Genomic DNA, 14,154 nt, shown 5'->3' with positions numbered 1-14,154 from the left:
TAGACCCTTAGGTAAATATTCTAAGCATAACATACGCTTAGAGAGATGCATGGGGTACATTGCAGCCAGAAAAAGCGAAGCTTCCGAGAGAAGCTGACGCTTTTTCAGCGGGGGAGAGAAATCAGTGATCGGGCACCATAGCTCGATTCACTGATTGCCTGGCTAATGAACCGCGGGCCGGGAGTGTGCGTGCATGCTCGCAATCGGCCGCGGGAGCGCGCATGGTTCCTGGACGTAGTTTCTACCTTCAGGAACCAAAATAGCAAACGAGATAAACAGAGGAACACCAAGAGCCCCAATAGTGTAGTATGTATTGACAAAGGGGGTAATGACAAAGAGTAATAGTTGTTATACTCACAAACATGGGTCACCAATAGGCAACCACTGTAAAGGCAGGTGGGGAGATTATCCTGACCCCACTCAGGAATAAGAAGTCACTCTCTGTAAATAGTAGAAAGGGTCGCAACCCTCCACCAAGGGTGGATACAATATTATATAAAAGAGAACAGAGGCGCCAAAAGGATAAAAGGGGTTTTAAAGGAGCTTAAAAGCCAAAACTTGGTAATTAGAGGAGGCAGTGGTGGACTTAACCCCTCCAAGCAGACACAACATGACTGTACATTCAGTCTATTTATTAACGAACTCCAGATAAAGCAAAGCAACACGTTTCATGGATCAGCGCCCGCTTCCTCAGGCAATAGAAAAAGGAGTTACAGCATCTAGCAAAACAAACGACACTCAGCGCCTCTGCCTCTGCCTCGCGCGAGCGGCTGCTTCCTGATTAATTAGCATGCAGCCGGCGACACAGAACTGCATCGCTGGTCCTGCAGCTGCCACTTTGCCGATGCACGGTATAAGCGTGCGGTCGGCAAGTGGTTAATTGAATGCGATTTCACGTGTGGTTTTCGCTGTGCTGCAAAAAGCCTGTGATTCGCACAAGTGTGCTCCCCGCCTACTACTTTCTAACGAATCCTATACTGATCAGTTTTATTCCAACACTAGTAAAAAGGCTCGTTTGTTAAAAAACAGGCGCTAGGCCACAGCCACGAACCCCTTCCCACAACATGCGCACGGCCATGTGTGTGCATCCCCCACCGCTGTCTGAAGTCTATGCACATAGGCAGATATTGCTTGGCAGTTGGAAAAAGCTGTTCTTTACCATAACGCAATGAGGTTCACAGACAGCAAACTGTCAGGACTACACTCACAGACACAGGGACACAGGAGGATGCAGGGACGGGTTTAATTATATAGTTAAACTAGTAGACCCACACCCATTTAAAAACGGGCTCTAGGTCTTTTTTTTGCCGCCGCCAGTCACTGTGCATGCGCACGCACCTGTCACGCGTACGCAACTGCCCGCCCACCTCGCTCCCTGGTCCCTCCAGCTGTCCGTTACTGCGCACATGTGCAGTAATAAAATAACAGGGACACCGGGACACTGCAAACTGCTGGACGCAGCGGCACATGCTAATTATTATAGAGGATGTTTGCTACCATGCAGATTTGCACCCACTTGAAATTAAAACAATTAAATCCAGTAGCTGCTTATCAGTCAGGTGCCAATTAGTTAATTGACCAACAGCTAGCGATGTAAGTGGCTAGATTTAATCTCCCTCCTGTGTCAGTGGAAGTTTGAAGTAGATGAATTTCAAGTTGGTGTCTGTTTCAGTTATGCTACCCCATTTTTGCCATAGGCGCCATATGATGATTGTATTATGTTGTTTTATTGTCAACCTTATGCATAATTATGATTCATATTGTAGCACATGTTGTACATGTAATTAACCATACAAACTAGTACGTTCATGGAATTTTATTGTATTATCAACCTCTACAGATTACAGCTACACACACAGTTTTAAATGTGTTTCTTTTTGCATTATTTGCTGTAAACTTTTTCTGTGCTGCCTCCTCATATAATTTTCTTGGCTGTCAGAAATAGTGTATGTGTTTAGCTTTACCCCAGACACATTGAGATTGTGTGCCATCATTATGTTGTATTGTGTTATAATGTTGGCCATTTGCCTGACCTTATCAAAGCCTCCTAGTTTAATTACAGGCTAATTTTGGGAGAAATTGTTATGGATCTAGCAGGCAAAATTAAACCGCATAAATATATGGCATATACTAATTTACTGTATGAAATTTAATTTCTTCCTTGGGAAATGGCTTGTTTTTTAGCATCAAAGCTCTTTACGGTGTAAAAGAGAGTGCTAAAGAAATTTTTGCAGCTCTAGAACTCTGAAAATGAGTTGTCAGCTGTCCAATTGTTGCTATATTCTAAATATTAGTGTAGGGGTATATAAATATAGTTAAAGGTCTATCTAATCTTATCATATTTTGTCTTCTCTTGTATGTATAGCAGCATGGTTTGCATTGAAGTGGATGATCCCAGCATTGATAACTGAAGCCTGAGGCAGTGTATGGCAGTGTTAAAGGGGAACTGAAGTAAGAGGTATACGGAGGCTGCCATATTTGTTTCCTTTTAATCAATACCAGTTGCCTGGCAGCCCTGCCTAGTCTATTTATCTGCAGTAGTATCTGAATAACACCAGAAACAATCATGCAGCTAGTCTTGTCAGATATGACTTTAAAGTCAGAAACACCTGATCTGCTGCATGCTTGTTCAGGGGCTATGGCTAAAAGTATTCGAGGCAGAGGATTAGCAGTGCTGCCAGGCAACTGGTATTGCTTAAAAGGAAATAAACATGGCAGCCTCCATATACCTCTCTCTTCAGTTGTCCTTTAAGGAGGATCACCCAATCTTGATATTTCAAGCCTAAGGCTGTATGTGGAATACGTTTTACATGTTTGGCCCCAACTATGCATTTGCCTAGCCCCAATAGCTGTGGGACTCAAGCTCTGATCTTTAGAATTTTTTGGCAGTTGATTGCTTTTTTTTTTTGATACCTGGTGTAAAGTGTGAGGTTTTAGAAAGGGTGCTTTCATATTTGTAGCAATTGGATTCTTTTTGTGATGGTTGTGCTAGTTTGGCCTCGGTTTCAGATGTTGGGGAGTTTTATCCTAATTCTTGCTTGTTTTTCAGTGTGTGTAGTACATGCTAAGTTTTATTATATACTCATAAAAGCTGTTGTAACCAATGCTTTAACATATTCATATTCACATGTTTGCTTTCATCCTATATGGATTTACACTAATTATCTCACTGTAATTGGTATTTCATTTTACTCCCTGGAATACATAAACTCCCATCTTCCTGTATAAATAATTAGCTGCTTAGAGTAGGAATTCCTGTTTTAGTACTTATTACATCTAGTACTGGTGGTTGATTATAGCAGGCTTGCATTCCCATGAAATATTTTCTGAATTATTTGCTGGTTAGGAACTGGAATAATATTTGCAATACCCCGTGGATGGATGAATTGAAATGGCTTTTACCTCTACAGAGGTTCTTTGGATTGGGCGTAGTAGTGGCTGAAATATGTACCTTCTTAGGTCCGGCGCATCTGCGGTAACATTTTTCCGATGGGCTGCGGCTGAAATAGTCACGACTTGTGCCTGCGCAGTGGACCCGATTGGGCTTGGCTATTTCTGTCAGAGCCCATCAGAAAACTGCTACTGCACAGAAAGTAAATATTTTTCGGGGGCTGCCAATGCTGGATCCCAAAGGGTGAAGAGGACGGGGGAAGTACCTTCCAGGGGCTGTTTTTCATGTTACAGATCCTCTTCAAATGTGGAATGCCACTTTAAAGGAAACTTTGACCTTGAACAATGGGAAGTTTGGGAACCTTGGCGGGAAATTCAGATATTGTTTTATCTGGAAATGGATTACATTCACACATCCAACACTAACCTGAAGAATTGCTGCAAAATTAAGCAATCCATTTTATACAGAGGAATTTAGGCACAGTAACTGCTTTTGCCATCAGTATGCTGTTGTACGCTGGTCTCTATATACTCTTTGAGAATATTATTTTGGAATTCTAAAATCTTTCAGCTCATTGTTAAAATTAATTAACAACCACTTACCAATGATTTTGTAAAGACTCTTGTTTTTCTACATCACACTTATCAGCAATCACTTGCATAGAAATGACTATTCTAGCTGAGCATATGTATTTAAAACCTTTCAGGAGTCTATTCATAAACTTATCTAGAGCCTTTACTTTGTTCTCCAGAGGAAAAAAAAAGCTCTAAACTGTCAAACTGTCCAGACGGAGTCTGAAACAAAGGTCCTGTTGTATTGTGAAGATATTCATAACAACTTTTATAGGAGGCTGAGAGTGTACAAGTTCACAGTTGTAGCGATAACATGGCACTCTGCACTGTTTAGTTTGTTTATACTGGCAACGATTCCTTTCCCTGAAACTGACAGAGCCATATAGAAATTTGCTATTTGAGCTGAAATTTACACACTTTTAAGTGATGAACTAAACAGGCTGCTGTTTTCTTTTTCTTACTCAAAAAGTGCAAGGTTACACAATGCAGACGGTTTTCATCTTTTCCCATAAATGCACAGATTCCTAGGATATAAATGACTGAATTCATCACCAATTCATCAGGGACGCTGAGCTATGCAGTTCTGTTTACAGTGGCAGAAAGTTAATATAAATTTTCATCAGAAGGGGAAGTTTACACATATGATTCTATTTGTCCTTCATTATTAGCACCTGAGTCTAGGCTGGAACGCATAATTGTCTACAGGCACAGGCCAAATAGATGCAAGGGAAAGGCAAATAAGCACACCAAAAATAATTTTATGGTTGTCTGTTACAATTCTCTCCCTGGGATTCTTAATCTAGAAAATCAATAAACAACGCGAGTGAAACTCTTCTCCTCTTTTCAGGCATAGCTTTCAGTGAATAATACTTAGAATGCTGCTATCTGTTTTCTCTTACTCCACTTTTTTCCACTTTAGTGCAAACATCTGAGCTTCTAAATGTTACACTAATTATATTTTTATCAATTAATCTGTACTGAAGAGGCAACAGAAACAATCGTTTTACTAACACTATGCTGTTTTCAGAATTGACTTCATTGATTTGTCACTGCAACCATAAAACTAAGATTCAGGTGCGATGTGCACCATAGTGTAAGGCGCAAGTCATTTAAGTGGAAAAAAACAAAACAAAAACACATATATTGCTGCTACCAATCGCTTATCCTTAATGATTTTTCTACTGCAAATGCCTTTGTGTTGGGAATAACAGTTGGCAAGTTATTCTGCTTCAAATAACAGTTCATAGAACAATTTGTAGCTGGCTTTCACACCCTAAGAAAAGCAGTTGTGGCACAAAATCATTGGGAATAAGTAATTTGTGGCAGCAGTTTTTCTTTGACCCTCTGGCACTTCTAAATGGGCATTAGGGCATATTTCCACTAGCCGCAAATCTCAGCAATTTTCTGCATGCAATGCTGAATGCGCAATCACAGTCTTTTGAAATCAATAGGCTACATCCAAATTGTGTGTGGTAAAAAAAAAAAAACAGTGCCAGCTGCAGGTTTCCACAGACTGTATCCGAATCCCTATAGCCATGCATGGCATTGCTATATTGTCTGCTGCTTTGCAATAGCACAAAGGCAGCTTCCGATCCAGAAACTGATGCGGAAACCAATCCTAAATATAAGAAAACCGCATGTCGATGGTCTGTAAATATGTTTAATCTACTTGGGAATCTGAGACACAATCTAAAATGAAAATATATCTTGTAAATGTATTATATACTTTTTGAGAATATTCATTACGATGTAAAGTAAAACCTTGTTACCCTTATGCTCCACAATGATGTCAGTACATTTATAATGCCTTGATGTTACCACAAAGTGTCATTTGTATTCCGTTTAAGGAAGTGGGAAGACTGGTTCCTACTTAGGGGAACCTTTGTTACATTACATCACATCTATTGCAAGCTGGCTGCTGTGGTGACAGGTCAAGGTATTCTCCATCCTGCCACTGACTGCTGTCAGTCAAATGATGTCTGTTTACATGAGGTAGACTAATAACAAAATAAAACATGATTTTAGAATTTAGCTGCAAATGGAACTTGGGATAGTACATATAGATCTTTATGAATACGTTTTCATTTGGAGGAGCTGCAATGTACCTCCAGCAATGTTACACTTTATTGCATGCTAATAGGAGGTTGGAGGAAAATAAGGATAGAAATCATTGGCCACTACTCTCTTTTTGAGACATTATATGCTGGACTTATCTACACAGTTTTATACATCATGGGCTTCTTGGACCTTTGGTTCTAAGACTGTTATAGTGCAGCACTTTATATGAGCACTCTCATTACACTTTGTTGATGTTTTTTGTATAGTCTTCTGCATAGCATAATTATCCTATATCTTTGATGTCATATCTGTCCTCACTTTGGTTAGTGCTCTTTCCTGTTTCTAGTTCTTGTCAGGACAAAAAGTGAAGACATTTCTTTCGGATGGGGATACAGAAATTTACATTTTAATTGTGTTCTAAACCTTTTTCATGCAAATTATAGACAAAGATTTGGGTTGAATTAAGTTTTATGTCTGTAGCAAGCTGTATGAGCATTGTAATCTGTATGGGAGTCATAAACTACTGACATACCATACAAAAATGTGTAAAGGTAATGCCAATCACGGGCCTAATAATAATAATGTAGCCTCCTAGCACAGTAACCCCCCAATACACACACAACGTCCCTTTGCTGGTGCATATTATAGGAAACCTGAAGGGATTCTGAATGGTGCACATGTGAATGGCCACCAAACTGGGGAGCTGATCACCCTGTTCTTCCAGCTTGTAAACATATAATGCAGCTTTAAGAAAGATTGCAAAAATTAAAAGAAGGCAGAGGGAGACTCCAGGATGTAATTCAGCCTTAATCCACAAGATGTTTTCAGGATATAGAGGGAAAATTCTCAGGAACCTCAGAGCTTCAACATGATTGCAGCCATGGCAAGCTCAGTGTTTATTTCACAGCACTTGCAGGCAGATCCATCCCCACTGATAAAAAGCCAAAGCTTTAAGGAAATGCTTAATTAAGTGCCTAGTTTGCCTTACGTGTACAGACTTGCAGCAGATATTAAATCAAGCATGACGTCTTTTATTCGAGAACTCTGAGGTTTTTTTAAGGCATGCTTTTCAGATTGCAGGAAGTTGAGAAGGTACAAGGTACAGCTATAGCTTATTTATAGGCAGTATACCTGTCATATAAGAACCATCTGCTCAATATATTGGCCTCGATTCATAAACAGCAGTGCGATAAAAAAATCTTGTCGGGAAAATACCGCACTCGGTATTTTCCCGGTCTGTGTGCTAATTCATAAAGATTTCCCCAGATGTCCTTGGAGGTCAGTAAATTACCACAGCCCATTGAGCGGTAGAGTAGAGCAGTGTCTCGATTCTCTCTTTGCCCTGCAGAAATGACTCACACAGACGGCTCTCTGGCTCTCTCCACTGATGACTCAGACAGATGAGTCACACAGTCTTTCCCTGCCTGCTCAAATGATTCACACAGAGGGCTCTCTCCACTGATGACTCAGACAGATGAGTCACACAATCTTTCCCTGCCTGCTCAAATGATTCACACAGAGGGCTCTCTGGCTCTCTCCACTGATGACTCAAACAGACTTCGGCTCTCTGCACTTTGCATTCATCAGAGCTGTCGGTAACTTGTTATCGCCTCACTAGAGGTGTCGGTAACTACCGCCAGGCTTACCGCTTGTTGAAGGCTTTATGAATTGACATTTGCTGACAATTTACTGACATGTGTTGTCGGTAACTATAGCCAAGTCGGTAATTTATCTCCCTGGTCGGTAGTGTCAGCTTTTCATGCGGTAACAGCCTTTATGAATTGACATTTTGCTAAGTGGTCAGTAAAGTCTGCTGTTTTCAGCATTACCGCATGAGGTAATTCTTTATGAATCGAGGCCAAAGAAAGACGTAGAGCATCTGAACAGTTGAGACTGAAGACCTACTATTAGAGTCAGAAGCATACCTGAATCCCAAACACTGGACCGCACATTCTGCTTTGTGTTCAATAATACCCTGCAGAGGCTGGTAGAATTGCCAATTTAAGTTAGAGCATGCGTATACAACTTTAACAGCCAAGGAATGTGAAAAATATTTTCCCAAAGATGTCATTTGCAGTATACAAGACTAAAAGCTGAAGGAATAAGTCCCCCAAAAATGCATTCCCAGAATGGAATCCTTTTTTAACAAAATAGAGAAAAAACTGTACCAGGATCTCTCACTTCAGAACAGAAGAGCACTTAAAACGTTATTGGATGAACTTGGAAATGAAGGTATTGCATGCTTTCTTTTTGGCCTTTCAATCAAAATGGGGCTCACAGCTTTGCTGCACTTGTTAGGCCTCCTCACTTCAATGATTACTCACACGTGTGCTGCAGTGGTATTGAGATTTTCTGCTGTTAGAGTCAATGGATGCTCCCCAATTATAAAGATTGCCCCACAGGACATGCAGGAAGACAGACCTATGTCACTCACATATACCTCCTGAATTGGATTGTGACAAAGAAGGATCTTGATCCTCAAGGGACTCACACTATAGAAATACAAATGTGGAATTCACCCCAATCCCATTGTGACTCAGAATGATGTAGCAGAGATATTTTATTATCTTAAGGTAAGCGGGATAAGCATGCTTTCAGTCATGATAAGAACGCAGAGATTAATTGAGGTTAAATTGGTAGTTTAACTGATATTAATTGATTGCTTATTACATGATCGTAGATATCACTTGTAACCCATTAAATCATTTGTCCACCAGAAATGAGGGAGCAAAAAGCAATTTAGCCTGTGTATGATATTTAACTCTAAATTAACTTGGTAATAAACTAATCAATAGATCCTACAGGGAAATGCAGCAACAGACCTGGAGATGCACAGAACTGCTAAACAGGTTACAAAGGGCCGTCAGCAAAGCTTAACTTTTATTACCTGAATGAAAATGCTATCCATACAAATATATAGAAAAACAATTGCAGCTGGAGGTAGTTATATTAAGGTGCTATGCAAGGCAACTAGGTACTTAGTACAAATTATAATATATTTTGAATCAAACACCTTGTTGACTTACATTTTTTTATCAATAAGTAATATATTAATTCAGATAATAAAAAGGATTCTACAAATGGAATTAGTTGGGACCAAATTAAATGGACATCTGGATGTAGAATTTCAATCTAAGAGGAAGCAGGAGGGCTTGTAACATTGTGTGCATCTTGGAAGCATAAGGGTGACATAAGGAGAATAAGCATTAGATTGGGAGCAGTGTAAGAATGTAAGATATCTCAGTCATAGGGTTCCAATATTTATTTCTTGGGGAATTATGAGAATTGTTATACCTAGAGCCTAGGTCAAGCCTAGGCAAACTACGGCCTGCAGGCAGGATTCCTCTCCTCTCTTCCCGCTGTCCTTTTAAAGTTGCATGCAGCACGCAACAACACAAGGACCTTACCCAATTGCTTGTTCCAGCAGTGATCTCCATGGAAATGGTGGCGTCATTTGAAAATGTAATCTCGGTAATAGGAGTATAGGGAAACAGAAAAACATTATATAGAAAGTCTTACTGTGGAATCCAAACCCACAGTTCTGTGTTCTCGGTTTCTTTTTTTTTTTTTCATGTTATTTGCTAATTTAACATCACTCCTATATGACACTGAGTCTATTAATTGTTTCTGTAAAATTCTGATGAAAGTTTCCATAACTGTCAAAAAGTAGAAAACTAATAATGTGCCTCATAAACAATACTTTTTATTAATCTTACCATATTTTTTCACCATATCCAGCACTTTTTTTTTAACATGAAGCAGGTTTAAAGTATTTCATATTTAGTAAGAAAAACAACATCGATATAAATGCAGCATGAACCACTTATTTTGAGGGTTTTTTTTTTCTTCTGATGTGTCGAGAAATTAGTTTAGTAAGATCACTCATGGAAAAACTTTTGTACATCATGTCTGTATTATAGTACTTAATATAGTACAATTATAGTACTTAGTATAGTACAGTACTTAGTATGGTGCATAGTATAGTACAAAAAAAAGTATTTACACATGCATATTTTACTGACCTAGAAAGAGAAAGAAATTGAGCTAAGCAATGCAGGAAGCTGTTGATCAATTAGCTGACAGATTATGTTTTTTTTTCTAATGTAAATACAGCTTCTAAGTTTTTATTTACATATCTAACATTTTTATTTTGTACCTGTTCAGCTGTATCCACAGTCCATAGTAACAGAAATGCACATAAACATTGTTACCATTTTAGGATGAATGACAAAATTAAAGGACACCTGAGACGGGATATGGAGGCTGCCATATTTATATCATTTTAAACAATACCAGTTGCCTGGTTGTCCTGTTGATCATTTGCTTCTTATACTTTTAGCCATATGCCCTGAACAAGCATGCAAATCAGTTGTTTCTGGCTAAAGTTTGACTTAACCTTCTGGGGACCCCCTGGGTCCTGCAATGAGTAGCTCTAGCCCCCTCTGCTCTGGCTGGCATCCTTGCTTACTCTGACTCTAAGTTCCGTGTCGCGGCTTGATGACTTCATCAAGCTGGGACCCGACACTTAAGTTAGAGCGAGCAGAGATGCCGGCCAGAGTGGAGGGGAGCGACAGTGGCTGGGGGAACGTTAGGAAGGTGAGTTGCCGTCCTCTCCTTCCCTCCTACCACCGCTGCTCAATAGTGATCACTACGATCGGCCAGTGATCATAGTGATCACGTTATCAGGAGCCAATCGAGATGGCTCCTGATCACTGAGGGGAGATGTCAGCTGTCATATGACCGCTTAATCTCCCCTCTAGGGTGCGCATGATCGCGTTGGGAGCAGAAGCAGCAGGTGGCGTAAATCCTACGCTGCTCAGAGTTAAGGTGGCCATACACTGGCCCGATTTGCGCCCGTTTCGACAGCAGATTCGATCACTGGGATCGAATCTGCTGCCAGTCGTTCACGTTACACGCCGAATTTCGATCCATTCCATCCGATCCCGTCGATCGCGCCATGCGGAAAATAACCGTCGATCGCCCGCGGGTAAAGAGCGCATCGCTAGCGGAGTTCGAGTGCCCGACGACCGACGCAATAGAGCCGCATACATTACCTGCTCCGCCGACGCGACTCCTGGGTCTCCGCTCTTCTCCGTCTCCGCTCTGGTCTGCTCTGGTCTCCGGCATGCTTCCCTTCTTCCTGTCCCGGCAGGAAGTTTAAACAGTAGAGGGCGCTCTACTGTTTAAACTTCCCCCAGACAGGAAGAAGGGAAGCCTGCCGGAGACCAGAGCAGACCAGAGCGGAGACGGAGAAGAAGAGCGGTGACCGGGGGCAGTCGCACCAGCAGAGCAGGTAATGTATGCGGGCGGGGGGAGCGGCGGCAGCACCACCACAACAGATTGTGATCGTTTTCAGGCTGAAATCGGATCACAATCTGTTTGCAGTAAAGGTAGCCATACGATCCCTCTCTGATCAGATTCGATCAGATAGGGATCTGTCTGTTAGTCGAATCTGATGGCAAATCGACCAGTGTATGGCTACCTTTAGGCAGCCACAAGTGCACCATAGAATTTACTACCACCAGTCCCCAGAAGGTTAATCTACTCTCACTTCAGTTGCAAGCTGCATGCTTTTTTCAGGTGTGTGATCCAGATACTATTGCAGCTAAAGAGATCAGCAGGACTGCTGGGCAACTGGAATGGTTTATAAGGAAATTCATCTGGCAGCCTTCATATACCTTTAAGGCCTGGAACCCACTACAAAACGCTATCGCTAATCGCAATCGCTAGCGTTTTGTATGAACAATTTGTAAGCGATTTCATGAGCGTTTTAGGGAGCAATTTTAGAAAGTGTAATCAACTTGCCAGCGGTTATGAAGCGATTAGCGATTAGCGTTTTAAAGTCTGATTGGTCCTTTCATTTATTTATAATTTTGTTACAGTGTACATTAACTTTAAAACACTAGCAAAATCGCTCCGTGCAAGTTTTGATGAGCGATTACGCCAGTGATTATATACTTTACATTGAAACGCTAACACTAACACAATGCTGCATGTCCTGCGCTTGCGATTTTGGCAATCGCAAATGCTCCAGTGGAAGTTGGCACATCCATTAACATTAGCTGAGCGTTTTTGGAAATCGCTAGCGTTTTCAAACGCTCCCTAAATGCTCAGAAAAGCGCTCTTGTGGGTTCCAGCCCTGAGTTCAGGTGTCCTTTAATAGAACCCACTAATGAGAGGTGAAAGACGGCCTGTTAAAAAAATGTCACCATCTAACTACCGCTCTTATAATGTTTTAAATGCATTTTATAAATGCCAAGTCATTTGCAGTTTACTAGTCCTTTAAATATGCAAAGAGTATGAGATGTGAGTCATGACTCATTTCTATTTTTGAGAATTTCATGGACCAGGAATTTTATAATGTTACTCCATAAGAAGTAAGGTATATTTTTGTAAAGTTATCTGTGCTAATATCTGAAATCTGTAGGACGCATTAAGTTCTACAACCCTACACTCTATTAGCATGATTAAGATGCCCATGATGTGGTACAAATAGAATTTGTTTTAGATTAATAGAGGTAGTCATAAATACCACAGTGCTGTGTTTAGTAATACAATAAAACAAATGTGGATGAAAATCCATTTTCTAGTAATTAACCAGTAATTCTTTGAAAACTCGTTTAATTACGGTATCAATTAGTCTTGTTTCAGTGAAAGGTCAATTGCTACAAATGTGTAATTTCACTCCAGACATTGGTGTGTTAAAATTGGTTTATGACAATTAGGTGATTATATTTCTTGTATTCCATTTGCACTTTGTGTTGCATTTTGAGTATTTGGCATAGCTTTAGTTTTACAGAAGTACAGAATTTCAAATCAAAAATATGAATGTAGCCTTTGATTTAATATTATTCTTGATGACTAATCTTTATTCAGATTTTTTTTTATTTGAAGATGTAATGCCACTGACCAGTAGGGAGAAATTGGGCCTTCTTCTCTTGCTGCAGTTTCCTGCAAGAAAAAAAACAGTGATTTGCCATTCCATTGCTTTCTTGCTGGCTGAGTGCACAACATTTGTGGCTGTTATGGTGCCAAATGTACAGTGGAAAGCAGGGAATGGGCATCTGTTGTGCAACTAGTTTTCTCCCAGAGTGCACTGCAAGGTTCAGCAGCCAATGGTAAAGGGGTGGTGGAGGGAAGTTTTTTTTTTTAGCCCATTTTGCATTGTTTGAGTGATAGTAGATGGAGAGACAATGACAAGGAGAGAAGTCTATGCTTCAGGGAGAGATAGCTTGTGGTTAGATCTGTTTTACCAACTTACAACTGTGATTTTTAGTGTTTTGCATCCAGAACTCTTATTTTTAGCATTTATTTTTTTCTTGAAGTTGTTAGCGGTTCAGGTTTCTTAATCTCAGGTTCCACTTCCATGGTCTAATGTTTCCGCTGCCTTACGTATGCTGTCCATTGCCCATAATTCCTCCTCTTATCACTCCCCCCCCCCCCCCCGCCCCTTGTTGCCACTGTTCTAATACAAATACCTAGCAAACTTGGTGCTTCTAACATCCATAGGGGCTTTGCTATTACCCTTCAAAGTTGGCCCATTTGCTGTAATAGAATTGGAAGATAAGCTTCGAAAATTTGCAGTATCCCCCGAAGTTCAAGGAAAGTTTGGCTGATGGCTGATGGTGTAATGGTTAAGGGCTCTGCCTCTGACACAGGAGACCAGGGTTCGAATCTCGGCTCTGCCTGTTCAGTAAGCCAGCACTAATTCAGTAGGAGACCTTTGGCAAGTCTCCCTTACACTGCTACTGCCAATAGAGCGCGCCCTAGTGGCTGCTGCTCTGCTCTGGCGCTTTGAGTCCGCAAGGAGAAAAGCGCAATATAAATGTTATTTGTCTTGTCTTGTCTTGTATGTACAAATGAGAGCATAGAAGGATCAGAGTTACAAGATCTCCGGTAGGTCTGGACAATTGCTTAAAGCGGACCCAAACCAAACTTTTTTTTTAATTAAAAATATTTAGTTGCACCACTCTGACACATACAAAGATAAATAAACACTTCTTCAAACCTATGAGCATTTCAGTGCATGCTTTTCACCCTTCTCGTTTCATAACTAGGGTTATATTGGGGGCAGCCATTAGCTATTCCTTCATTGCTGGACACCACCTACTGCACCAGTTTGCCGGATTTTGT

At 40.6% G+C, this 14,154-nt stretch overlaps 1 protein-coding gene across 19 annotated transcripts in view; it reads left to right on the top strand.

Annotated features, from left to right (window-relative positions):
• FOXP2 (forkhead box P2) overlaps window positions 1-14,154 on the top strand; it is a 314,143-nt gene that overhangs the window by 81,369 nt on the left and 218,620 nt on the right. The window lies entirely within an intron of this gene.

Source organism: Hyperolius riggenbachi, chromosome 3, assembly GCF_040937935.1.
Source record: "Hyperolius riggenbachi isolate aHypRig1 chromosome 3, aHypRig1.pri, whole genome shotgun sequence".
NCBI classification, from domain to species: domain Eukaryota; kingdom Metazoa; phylum Chordata; class Amphibia; order Anura; family Hyperoliidae; genus Hyperolius; species Hyperolius riggenbachi.
This window is presented reverse-complemented; position numbering and strand designations above follow the sequence as displayed.